This window comes from Leptodactylus fuscus, chromosome 2 (genome assembly GCF_031893055.1).
Source record: "Leptodactylus fuscus isolate aLepFus1 chromosome 2, aLepFus1.hap2, whole genome shotgun sequence".
NCBI classification, from domain to species: domain Eukaryota; kingdom Metazoa; phylum Chordata; class Amphibia; order Anura; family Leptodactylidae; genus Leptodactylus; species Leptodactylus fuscus.
Window position 1 is genome coordinate 231,654,234 of NC_134266.1, and position 13,311 is coordinate 231,667,544.

Below are 13,311 nucleotides of genomic sequence, written 5' to 3' on the forward strand. Positions count from 1 at the left end.
TCCCTATCAGTATGTTTTTTTTTTTTTGGAATATGGGATGGAAATCCATGCAAACACGGGGAGAACATACAAACTCCTTGCAGATGGTTTTTTGCCCTTGGCGGGATTTGAACACCAGGGCCCAGCGCTGCAAGGCTGCAGTGCTAACCACTGAGCCACCGTGTGGCCCCTAGAACAATTTTTTGAGTTATGTCTTTTTTTTTTTTGCAATTAAAGGTAAGAAACAATATCTTTACAGGTTTACTAATTTTTCTCTTCTCTTTCTCTTGCAGATATTTGGCTACTGGGGAGAGTTATTCATCCCTACACCTCCAATTCTGGGTTGGTAAATCTACCACCTCTGGAATTGTGAGAAGCACATGCCATGTGATCTGGCAGCACTTGCAATCCATAAATGATGCCCAGTCTGTCCCTGGAGATTTGGTTGCAGGCAGCAACAGGCTTTCATTGCTACTTATAGATTTATTGCTATTGATGTCTGCGCCTATGGTAGTACTTGGAACTCCCAAGTGCTGCTGTCATTGACTTTTCGGCCGGGTCTTGGTAGATCAGATCAGAGCCGGCGTTAGTGGGGGGCAAACTGGGCAATTGCCCAGGGCCCCCGGAGCTTAAGGGGCCCCCTGTGCTGTGCTGCCTAATATGTCACTGTCTGTCCCCTGTTCTTACTCTCAGATCACTGACTGTGCGGGCAGCCGCTGGACTGAGCTTTCATTTGTAGCTGCGCAACGGCCGGGCAAGTAGGGACTCCGGGGAGGGCTCTCTATGATCTCAGCTACTTTGTGGGATGTTATGAGCAAGAGCCTGTGGAAACCCCTCCTCCACTCCAGCCTCCAACTCAGCAGGGGGCACAGGGTGCAGACAGTTTACTTAATTACATCAGTGCAAACTGTCTGCTGATAACAGGGGGTCCTGACTCCTGCTGGGCTGTGTAAACTCAGAATGCAGTGGATAGAGTCCTGACATCAGAAGGAGTCAGGGCTCGTTCACATCTGTGCCCGGTCTCCGTTCATGCAGATTTCCGGTTTCTGGAAACCTGCAGGACTCTTTCATTTGAATGGGTTTGAAAGGTGTCCGGCCGTGAGCGCCGGTGAGCTTTTATGCTCTCCGCCGCGAAACCGTTTTTTTAAAACCGGACACAGAGTCGGACATGCAGTACTTTGTGTCCGGTTTTAAAAAATAAAAAAAAACGTTTTGCGGCGGACAGCATAAAACGCTCACTAGTGCACATGGCCGGACCCGGTCTGACAGCTTCTTCTGCATGCAGAAGACGGAAAGCTCAGAACGGACTCCGGGCGCTAGTGTGAACCTAGCGTCAGTAGTACTGAGAGAGAAGCAGGTGCTCTGCAGCACCAACAGTTAAAAAAAGAAAATAAAAGGTACCTATTACCTTTAGAAAGCATATACAGCGATTTTTGTCAGCCTAAATCTGCAGCCAAGTGTTTTTAATAAAAATTAAAGTGTTCTTAGTTATGAGATCAGTTGGAGGAATGACCACATGGAACTTAACTGATGAGGAAAATGCTAAATGGAATGGTAGTTGTGCAACATGCACCCAGCTCCATTTGTTTCATAGCCAACATCCCCATTGAAATGAATGTAGCAAGGTGCATGTTGCACGACTACCATTCCATTCAGCATTTTCCTGATCTGTGGGGGTATGAGTGGTTATACTGATCCATGTTTAAAGAGGACCTTTCATCACGTGGGGCACATGCGGTTTTATATACCGCTAGAAAGTTGACAATGTGTTGACGGCTTTCATGATCTGTGCCCCGGGTAAAGAGCTATCGGTCCCGGTACCATAGCTCTTTACAGTCAGAAGGGCGTTCCTGACAGTTTGTATCAGGAGGGGAGGGGGCGTTCCTCCCTGCTCACACAGCAGGGAGGAACGCCGCCTTCCGTCCTGATAATACTCGTCTATGGACGAGCACTGTGAGCAGAGGGAGGGGGCGTTCTTCACCGCTATAGGCGCTGCTGTGAAGAAGGACATACCTGACTGACTGTCAGAAACACTCTTCTGGCAGTGAAGAGCTACGGTACCGTCACCGATAGCTCTTCACCGGGGGGCACAGAATGGGAAAGCCAACACTGTCAGCTTTCTAGCGGTATATAAAACCGCATGTGCCCCAAGTGGTGAAAGGTCCTCTTTAAGGTGTTATGAAAACCTCTAAAAGGTCTCAATAACATCTGCTTAGAGTATTCCGTTCAAGTAGTCCACTTGGGGACCCCTGAATGATAACCTATTGTAAGGGGTTCAGCTCACACGGTTGGGAACGGCAATGACACCATGCAGACAGGTATTATGAAAAACAAGTTCCGAGTGTTTTATTTGGGTTTTCGGCATAAAACACTGTGCCAGCCAAGAAACAAAAAACAACAAAACCTAAGCCTTGTCCGGCTCTACCTATACAGTAGGTTACCTCTCTGACCTAGAGCAGGTTGAGTCACCATATAAGCAGGTCCAAATCCACACAATACCTGTTTGTCTCAGGAGTGTTTTTGCTCACACACTCCATGTGAGTATCCGGCTCCTAACTGAGCTTCCTTCCCCAGTAAAATAGCCCTAAGGAAGCCTCACCTGTGACTGCCCCGGACTCAGGGCAAAACCCGTGGTGGAGTAAGGGTGTGGACTGGAAGGCTCCCACTACCAACCTGCCCTCCAGACAGAAAAGCCAGCCCATAATGGGGAACAAGAGTTCCAGCAGACTATGCTCTGCTAGAACATGATTACCCTGGCTTTCCTTTATCTCACCTGGCTGAGGAAACCAGGAGAGATATACACTCCGTCCACCACCTTACCGTACACTTTACCACACTATATATATTAAAAAGTGGTTACCTGGGAAACCCACATACCCCATAGACCATAATGGGGACCGTGTGGTTTCTACTCAGTTTCCGCATGAAACATGTGGAAAGAAAAGTCCTGCAAGCAGCACTTTTATAGTCTATGGGGTCCGTGTGGTTTACTTAGGTAACCGCTTTGTAATGCGTATAGGTTTCTGTTCATGGGGTGCCCAAGTAGACTCCCCAAATGGAAACCCAAACGCAGATGTGGCATAGGCACCGCAGTTTGTCCTTGGCGGAAATGCCACAGAAAAAACGCAGCAGTCACCTTGTATGTGATGGGATTCTAGTAAATACCACCGCCACAGTTCAGGAAAATATGGGCTGCGGACACATAGAGATTTCCAGAAAAAGACTTTATATATCAAAAGCACTGCAGGAAAAACCACGATGTGCTGCTGTTGTGGTTTTTCCACAAGTATTTTTTTTCTGCAGAACACTATGCAGTGCCTTAGGTGGGAAGTTGCATCAAAATCGGGACCAAAATATGTGTGGTGCGACTGTCAGTTGTGGCTTCCCGCTCCGGAGTAGGCCAGACTGAATGGGCCTAGTCCGGAGGTTGTTGCCACGAAGCAAACGCTGTGACTCAATGAGCCGCGGAATCTGCCTGAAGAAAGGGCAGCTCACTTGTTTTTTCCACTCACGGAAAAAAGATCGCTAGCGGTCTTCATAGACCAACATTGTGAGGGGGCGGATTATGACGTGGATTCTGCGCCATAATCCTCCCCCTCTGTGCCCGTGTGAACAAGCCCTTAGCCTAAAGAGGCTGTCCAAAATAAAGATTTTTTTTTCACGCATCTATATGAATCCAGCCATTAGGATGCAGAATTAAAAAGTTCTATTAATAATGTGTCGTTTATATTACATTGAATTTATTTAATCTAATTAAAAATATAGTTTTAAATTATTTTACGTGTATTCAATTACTAAATAGTGATGTTGGTACAGTATTTTAGAATTTAGGGCCCCACTCGAAATCTCGTCCAGGGCCCCATTTTGCCTAAAACTGGCCCTGGATCAGATGTCTCATTATGTATCAGATGAGGCATTTCCACTGACGAAAAACCAGCTGCAGTCATACCCATGAAGTGGACTGTACATCCAGAAGAGGACCTTCAACATGAGGCTGGGCCGAGCACAATACTTTGTAGAGTGCACCTTCATGGCTAGTAATTGGAAGATATTCACCCGTTTACTGCAGCTGTATGCCAACATGGTTGACATTGTAATCAAAGCTGCCTGTGTGCTTCACATCTATATTTGGAACTATGACAGATCCAACATGGAAGTGGAGCCACAGGTGGATTTTGGAGAACCAACTTCCAGATGGAATTTTTTTTGTGCATCCAATTGTGCATGTGAGAGATGCCTTAACAGACTACAGTACTTCATGACTCTGAAAGGTGCTGTGTCTTTGCAATTTCCCCAGTCTCAGTGAAGAGCACCATGACCAAGATTGATGGTCTTCCTCATGGCATATGGTCCACCTGGCATCCAACGAACCTGCCATCCAGGCACCTGGCACAGCTTCAACTTTGCAACAGCCACTCAACACACTTTTATCTGGGGTACCTTTCTATTTCGACATCACCGTTAACCCTCTGGATAAGGGACATGGCTTCAGATTCAACTTTCGATTGCCTGTTCATTATCCAAGGGGCCCTTTGGGTCTGTTACCTGGTAGAAGGTGTACTGGTCGGAGGACGAGCCCGAATTCTGTAACAGATGACAGATGTCATGGGGGCTGAGACTGATAGTTCTCGTCCATAGACGAGTACTTTCTCGTTCCTCACTGCTCTCACAGTACAGCTCTATAGGCGCTGCTATGAAGAAGGGTGGTCCTGACCGACTGTCAGGAATGCCCTTCTGACGGTGAAGAGATACGGTTCCGGCACCAATAGCTCTTCACCTGGGGCACAGATCGTGAAAGCCAACAGTGCGCTGAATTCAATGCACTGTCGGCTTTCTAGCAGTATATAAAACCGCATGTGCCCCAACTGATGAAAGGTCCTCTTTAAGTTACAAGTTTAAATGTGATCATGTAGAAGGGAATACCCCTTTAAACAATTAAACAAGGGCAAATACCCCTTTAAACAATTGACAAAATACAAATGCAGTTGCCATGAAGTGAACGTTCATTTGATGCTAAGCTCACACCTGTGTTCAGGTTTCCCCAAGCAGACCCCACAAATAGAAATCTAATTCAATTTAAAAAGCGGTTATGTTATGATCTGGGGATCTCTGACCAAGGACTGGCCCCTGACTGATACTTCGCAGTCAAATATAAGGAAAAAAAAAAAAAAAAAACTAGTGTAATGAGCAGTTTGGAATACCTAGTGTGTGATACTCCTAATCCCTGACTTGCACACTAGAAGTAGCCAGGGGCCCGACTAACTGACCTGAGTGGTCGCGAACACAGCTGGAGAAATAACTAACCTACAAGCGGAACTGACCTTGAACCTGTCTTGTTTCACATTTAGGAAGGAGAGGTAAGATACAGAGAAAGCCCCCCATGGGTGTCCGACTGGACTGATGGTGAATATGAGGGAACAAAAGTATAGAGGAGAACATAAACGTGAAACATAGAAAACTAACGTTATGCAAAGGGATAGGAAAAACAGAACTCAGTATCACACACCCCAAAAAAACCCTACAAAAAGTCCAAACTTCCAAGCAGTAAAAGATTAGGGTTCACTGCACCCGGAACAACTATGCTTGGAGATATGTGCTCAATGCTTATCAAAAATCCAGATGATATGAACAGGAAGCAAGATAAGCTGAATTGGCCAGGACTCAGACACAGATGAATGAAGCCGTTTCAGGCAGACAGATCATTTCAGGAACACTGGAACCTGGAGATTAAGACCGGCAACTGATAGCCTGCAAAGCGGAGTTTGAATAGCCAAAAGCAGGAGTAGTCAGAAGACCAACTGGATAGCACCACTCAGAACTACCCACAGCCTGTAATGAGTCTTAGCATTGCAGAGAAACTTAACCCCTTCAGAGGCCAAGACACACTAGAGCAAAAACCAGTGGTGCAACTCATCATGCGATCATCGCGATCTACCGCAGAGACCGCATTCCCAGTGTAAACATTCCCCTGCCATGCATCAGATTCACATGCAAAATGCTGTTCAGACACTCCACGCCTGAACCTAACAGACTGAAATAGCGAAGACCGGGTCATAACAGGTTACCTGTGGCAACCCGCTGACCCCATAGAATATAATGGGGTCCGCCAGGTTTCCACCCAAAAAATACAGAATAATGCTGAGAACAGGAGCAGGTGTGAACTTAGCCTTACTCTTACACTAATGGCGTACTGTGACACCATTTACTTTAAAAAGGAAACAGCAAATTGCATAGCACAGAAAACGCCAAAATGTGATAATGCGAAAAAATTTTGTTTTGTATCTCTTACATCTGTTTTTGATTCCATCTAGCCTTTAGATATATATGGTTATATATAAGACTGTTACAAAAAGCCAGAAGTGCTATAGAAAATGTCACTGGTCTACATGACTTGTTACACAAGGAAAACAAAAGCAAGATTAGGCCACATCAGGCATTATTGAATTGAGTCTAAGTCCACCAAAATCGCCTATGCTGTTGTAGGGGTGGTTAGTGACATTGTGAACGCAACTTTTTTTTTAGTGTCAAAGTGAAATCTTTCTACTGAGAAAATCAACTGTTATGTAAAAACTAGAGATGAGCAAACAGTAAAATGTTCGACGTTCGATAGTTGTTTCGAGTAGCCCCGCAATATTCGACTACTCGAATCGAATATCGAACCCTATTATAGTCTATGGGGGAAATGCTCGTTTCAGGGGTAGGCAACATTTGATCAAATTATACTTACCAAGTCCACGAGTGAGGGTCGGGCTGGATCCTCCGAGAAGTCTTCTCCGTGCAGCGTCCCCGCGGCGTCTTCCGGCTCTGAATTCACTCTGCCAGGCATCGGGCCTGGGCAGAGCCGACTGCGCATGCCCGCACTACAAGCGGACATGCACAGTCGGCTCTGCCCATGCCCGATGCCTGGCAGAGTGAATTCAGAGCCGGAAGACGCCGCGGGGAAGCTGCACGGAGAAGACTTCTAAAGGTAGGAGAAGAACCAGCGTTGATTGGCCGACTGTATAGCATTCGGCCAATCAATGCTGGTTCTGCATCGAACTTTTCCATTCGAATAGCGAGTGGTACTCGATCGAGTACGAGTATTTCGAATACCGTAGTATTCGATCGAATACCTACTCGATCAAATACTACTCGCTCATCTCTAGTAAAAACACAATCCAGCGTAGTCCTTTAACTTACAAATTGACTGGTCCTCCTAGGACACCTAGTGCACTGAAAGTTCCTGTACATACGGATTATAAGTTGATTTTGCTTGCAGCAAGCCCGCACATTCACACCGTGCCAATAACCATCCCTACAACAACATATAAGTGGTTCAGAATGTAAACTCCCTCTATACATAGATCATAAACAAATCACCAGAACAATAGCAGAACCAAAGTCACATCGAATCTGTCTAAATAATATAGAGAATGCAGGTAAATGGAAATGTTAGGTGGAGCTAATGAGTCATAAGTTTTATAGAACGTACGGACATTAATATTATAGCACAATCTACTGATAATGTTCAACATATTTTTGCCTCCTGCAAATTAGTAAGATAATTGGATGGGGAGTATACGGCTACCTGCTAAAATGTAAATTGCTTTTCCAGTTTTGCATGGCAATTAAGCAATCGCTAAAAAGTGATGCAAGTTACAGATAGCTACTTTCTCAAATAAGAGAATAATTTGTATGTATGATGAACAGTGGCGAACAGTAGGGCATTATTCACTCATACTAGTATAATGGCACTACGGTACAAGACACACTGTAACCAATAAAAAAAATGCCAAGTATCTAATTCTTGAAATAAGGTCCATGGTGGAAATTGAAACTTTGCAAGAAACTATTGTATTGGGGATTTGAAATCCCAGGTTCAAGTTCCCCTGTGGGACAGGGGAAGAGTTAAAAAAAAAAAGTTTAAAAAGTTAGCAATAAAGAAGAAAAACTGCTTGCTGAACAGGACACTATGAAGTATCACAATACCTTTGATTACTAGAAATCTAATATGAATGCAGATCAGATAATATGCAGATACTTTTAGAGAAGGACTCGATGTTATCGGTGTATTTACATAGAGAGATAACAGACTCAGCTTTATCAGCAATCTTCAATTAACTGAACTGAGTGTCCTGCAGAGCTGTAGATAACAGTGAGAGAGGTGAGTGACATCACTTGTCCTTTCACACAGGTTCGGATCTATGGAAACGCTGTGTAAACAATGGTAAGAATAATTTCATATAGCAGGCAAACAAAGCAGTATTTCTAAAGCAATATATTTAGGAAAAGTCTTCAGTTTACATAAGCTACCAGTATAGATAGGAATAACTCTTTAAGTGTCCATTTAAAGTCTAAGCACTGCGTGTCTTCTGCGTCGCACAGGTTTTTTTTTTTGTTTTGCTTTACATTTTTGTTTTTTTCCCCAGCTTAGTCAAAGCATAGTTCTGTTGTTTTAGCTCAAGAATGCTAAAAAAAACGCATGCTTTTTAGTAGGAAAAAAATTACTATTAAAAATATATGCAAACAAAGCCTTAAATTGACAGTGACCATCAAGCATGTAGCGCCTTCATAGCAGAAAAAATAAAAAAGATTTCTACTAACTCTAAACTGACTGACAATCCAATGGGATGTCACCCCCTTTTAGACCATTTTGGGCTCTGATTCTGTCATTCGCATTGCACAATACCAGACTGTCAAAGTAAAATATGATTTCTTATGCAGACAGGCTAGATTCCTTGTGAGTGAATTTTGTTCTCTCATTTGTTTGGTATGTTAAAGCTGTATGACATTTCCTACAAATACAATCCCTGTAGACATTACATAGATTCTCAATCACAGCTAGGCTACAACCTTAGGCTGTGGTTCCGATCACATTCTATCTGTATATTCCCATTATCTGTATATTCCCATTATGCCATGGGAAACTCTGTATCTATCTAATATGCCTGTAGAATACGATTGCCTGTAATGGCTGCTATATGTCTCATATACCATTGCTTTTCAAAACCACTAAATTAGATATTTACAAAGGAGTATATGTATTTTAATAGGAGCCATAGCTGTCAACTGTATGGGCAAACAGTTGTACACTCTAGGGCAGGGATAGGGAACCTTTGGCTCTCCAGCTGCTGTGAAACTAAAACTCCCAGCATGCTCCATTCACTTCCATGGGAGTTCCCAGAACAGCAGAGCCAATATGCATGCTGGGAGTTGTAGTTTTGCAACAGCTGGAGAGACGTACGTTCCCTACCCCTGCTCTAGGGCATTGACTTGCGGAATAATTCATATTGTACTGTGTAAATTAATCGATGTGAACTGAGCCATATAGAAAAGATCTATATGGAATAGATTAACCTAAATATATAATATATAGAGATAAACGAACATTGTTCGGATCAGCTGATCCGAACAGCACGCTCCCATAGAAATGAATGGAAGCACCTGGCACGCAGACTTTACCGGCGGCCGGCCGCTTAAACCCCCCCCCCCCCCCCCGTGCCAGCCGCTTCCATTCATTTCTATGGGAACGTGCTGTTCAGAACGGCTGTTCCGAACAGTGTTCGCTCATCTCTAATAATATACACATTTTTTATTTTCAACACTTTCAAAGCAAATAGTGGGCTAGAAGGTTTGGGAAATTCCAATGAAACAAACAGCCTTTCATATATTTCTGGAGTTGAAAATACTAGAGATGGGCGAACCTTACGAGATTCATCTCAACAAAACTTGTTTGGCACGATCCGGCAGTGCTATTATTATACTCTGGGGTCTTCAGCTATATATCTAGTTATTGAATTGTTTAGGCTAAAACTCGGCACAAACTTTAGTTAGCTATCGGCCAACAGCTAACCCTCCTGTTCCCCATATACATGTACGCTTGGTTTGGCCAAGCATGCATGTCCTTTAAATGGTGAGAGGAGAGTAAGTCACTGCCAGTGGTTTATCTCTATTGAGTACAAAAGGCTCATGCCTCTTAAAATCTGACATGACTGATCCTTCTTTCACCCGACAGCAGAGGTTGGGTCATCGCAATACTCAATACATGATAATCTCATCTTGCGAAAAGGGTTCTTCTGATAATATTCTAATATGTCCAGCTTTAGAGATTCCCCTGCCAATACATTTCTAACATGATATTGATAACATCTGACAACTTTATAGCCCTGCACACTTTTCTCTGTATAGCACAAAGACTTTAAAACAAAAGTGGTGGCAACATATTAGTAAAGCTGCCCCCATGTGTCCATGCACTAAGGCCTTATTCCGTCCAGGGGAGTCCGCATGAGGACTCCCCGAACGGAATACCGAATGCAACTACAAGCGCTGTGCAGTAAAAGCACACAGACCCCATAGACTATAATGGGGTCCATGTGCTTGCTACGCACTGCCCGCACGAATCATGCGGACAGGAAAGTAGATTATGAACTACTTTCCTGTCCGCATGATCCCTGCAGAGATCTGGCTCCATTATAGTCTATGGGGTCCGTGTGCTTTCACTGGCACACCGCTTACAAAGGCGTTCGGTAGTCCATTCGGGGGGGTCCTCATGCGGACTCCCCCGGACGGAATCTAGACGCAGATGTGAACCAGGCCTAAGTCTAAAAGTGACCTGACAGTGTTCTGTCATGTCAAGGGGAAAGCCCTGTCTCCTGATGAAATATGGCACCCAGAGAGATTGAGAGACAGGCAAACTATCATCATTCTAATTTTATAACACTAATTATATGTATTATCCTAACAATCGTTTTGTTGTTACACAAATAAAGCTGGCTCTGTCATTTGTCAGTGCCGTCGGCATCCTTCAGGCCTTGCTATGCAATGTGGAATATCTAGTTGGACTGACTGATGAGTTTTCTTAATCACATCTTTTTTTTTTATTCTAGGACTGTTGGAGACAGGCGGGACTCGTCTGGGTCTATGTTTCGATGGGGGTGGTGTTTCGTTACATCCAAATGCAGCTTCTCCACACCACATACTAGTATCAGTCTGTAAGAATACCAGTATTGTCACTATGTAATTCACCACTTGCCTGACATTTGCTGACATGCTTATCCAATGAAAACATAAATAAATGAAGGAATAAAACAGCATACGTAAATGATACCCATAGATACAAGCACACAAATGTCAGCTAATCCACCTGGCTCTTCACATGGGATTATTGGTGGATCTGCCTGTTTTATAGTAATACAAACGTTCAGAATATTTTATTGATATATTTCCCTTATTGGAAAACCTTTCACATTTCACATTCCCCTAAGAAGTTGCGAAAAGTTCACCCCAATGAAGAATGTATACAAAAATAAATTGTATGAATGTCGTATATAAAGCAAGTATATTGTACTTGTGTAAATGAGTGATTTATGATAGCCTGTATTATGCCTATGGCACAACAGACACTAGTTTGTATTTGGTGATGGGCTGTAGATAATGTACAGAGAATAAAAACATGCCCAATTCTTGGTTCTTCGTAGATAATAAGGAAAGTCTTGTGGGCCCTGGTGCAATCTTTTGTCTGGGGCCCCTACCTCATCCCTACAGTGAATTCTTGATAGTGATGGTTACAGGTGATAAGGAGTTTAATCCACCTTAGTGTGCTTAGAGTAATCTGTGGGTCTCCTTGGTTTATGGGCCCAGATGGAAGCTGCAATCTCAATACTGATGCCAGTGCTTATAAGATAAGATAATCCTTTAATTATTATGGGCCCCCTAAGGCTCCTGGGCCCTCTGCACCCCCTCAAGTTATGCCTGTGCCTGGTAGGGATGGTTCATCCTGAATTTTCCAAAAGTTTGCCTGAACCCAAGATTATGAGGTCACTCACAAATTGTTATTATATAGTGGGGTCTCTTCAGATACTAGAATATAGTGATCGGAGGGCCCAGGGACATAGATAATAAATGGCTCGTTCTCACCTTTCCTCACCTCCCCAAGACTCCTCTGCAGCAATCTGGTCTTCTTTCTCAGGATTTACCAGCCTGCTGGGTTGTTTTCAGCGGCCCTGGGCGACTACTGAGGCCCCCATGGCATGTCATATTCATGATGCTTGCTGTTTTCGCTTTTGCATTTTGCCTGCAACTTTTTGCTCATTCCCTTTGCTTGAACTATTAAAATGCAGAATGTGGGGGCAACATGGTGACTCAGTGGTTAGCACTGCAGCCTTGCAGCACTGGAGTCCTGGGTTTAATCCTGCCAAGGACAACATCTGCAAGGAGTTTGTACTGTATGTTCTCCCCGTGTTTGCATGGATTTCCTCCCATACTCCAAAGACATACAGATATGGAAAAATGTACATTGTGAGTCCTATATAGGGCTCACAATCTACATACAAAAACAAAACAAAACACAAAATGTGAATTTTACCTGCAGAAACACAGCTTTTTTTTTTTCCCCCCCATAGATTTATATGCATGGAGGAAAAAAAAATAAAAAAATTTCTTGCAACATTTTAGTAGAATTGTTTTCTCAGCATGCATTTTATTACATGTGGTCTTAGCCTTAGAAATCCCTGAATTCTCTGAAATATCATTATAACAATGAAAACCAATTTTCATCTTTCAATATATATTGTTTGCATGATAAGTGATAGTGACATGTGAAGATCTACAGTATGACAGTCCAACTTGAAAGAAAGACAAAATTACGCTGGAAAATCCCTAATATTATATACATCACCGCAAGAAGAAAGACGATTTCTGCAAATGAGATGGTATTAACATTGCTAGTAATTCAGCTTGATATCCTATAGTTTAGCTTGTTTCAAGTACAGCCCTGAAAGCATACACCTTTCAACACCACAAAATTTACTTGATTCACGGAAACGAACATGTGAGAGGAAAGAACGCTGACAGGAGAATCAACAAGATGGGGATCTGTCATTTATCCGCATAATTTATCGGTGACAGTCGGTTCCACACGTTAATGCTTCATATAATTACTGTCAAAACAAAAAAACAAGAACCTGATTTAATGCCGTTCAGACACAGAAAAAAACCTGAGCTAACATTTTTGATGGTGAAAGTTTGGCAAGAGCTGCGTATTTTCAGGAGAATGCAGTATTGTGAGAGGAATAGCCAGAGGTGGTGCAATGCAGAAAAAAAAATCAGGGTTTGCTTTCGGGCTGAGCAAAAAAAAGAATAGTGAAAAATATAATTTAAGGGACCTTCGAAGCATGGACAATTTACCCAAACATCACAGACATCCCATTTTTTTTTTATTGACATGATGGAAAAAAAAAGCTAATAAGTCATATATATATATATATATATATATATATATATATATAGCTCAGAATAGTGATATGAAGACATTATAGAGCAAATATTACAACCTGGAAAATGATAATAATTACA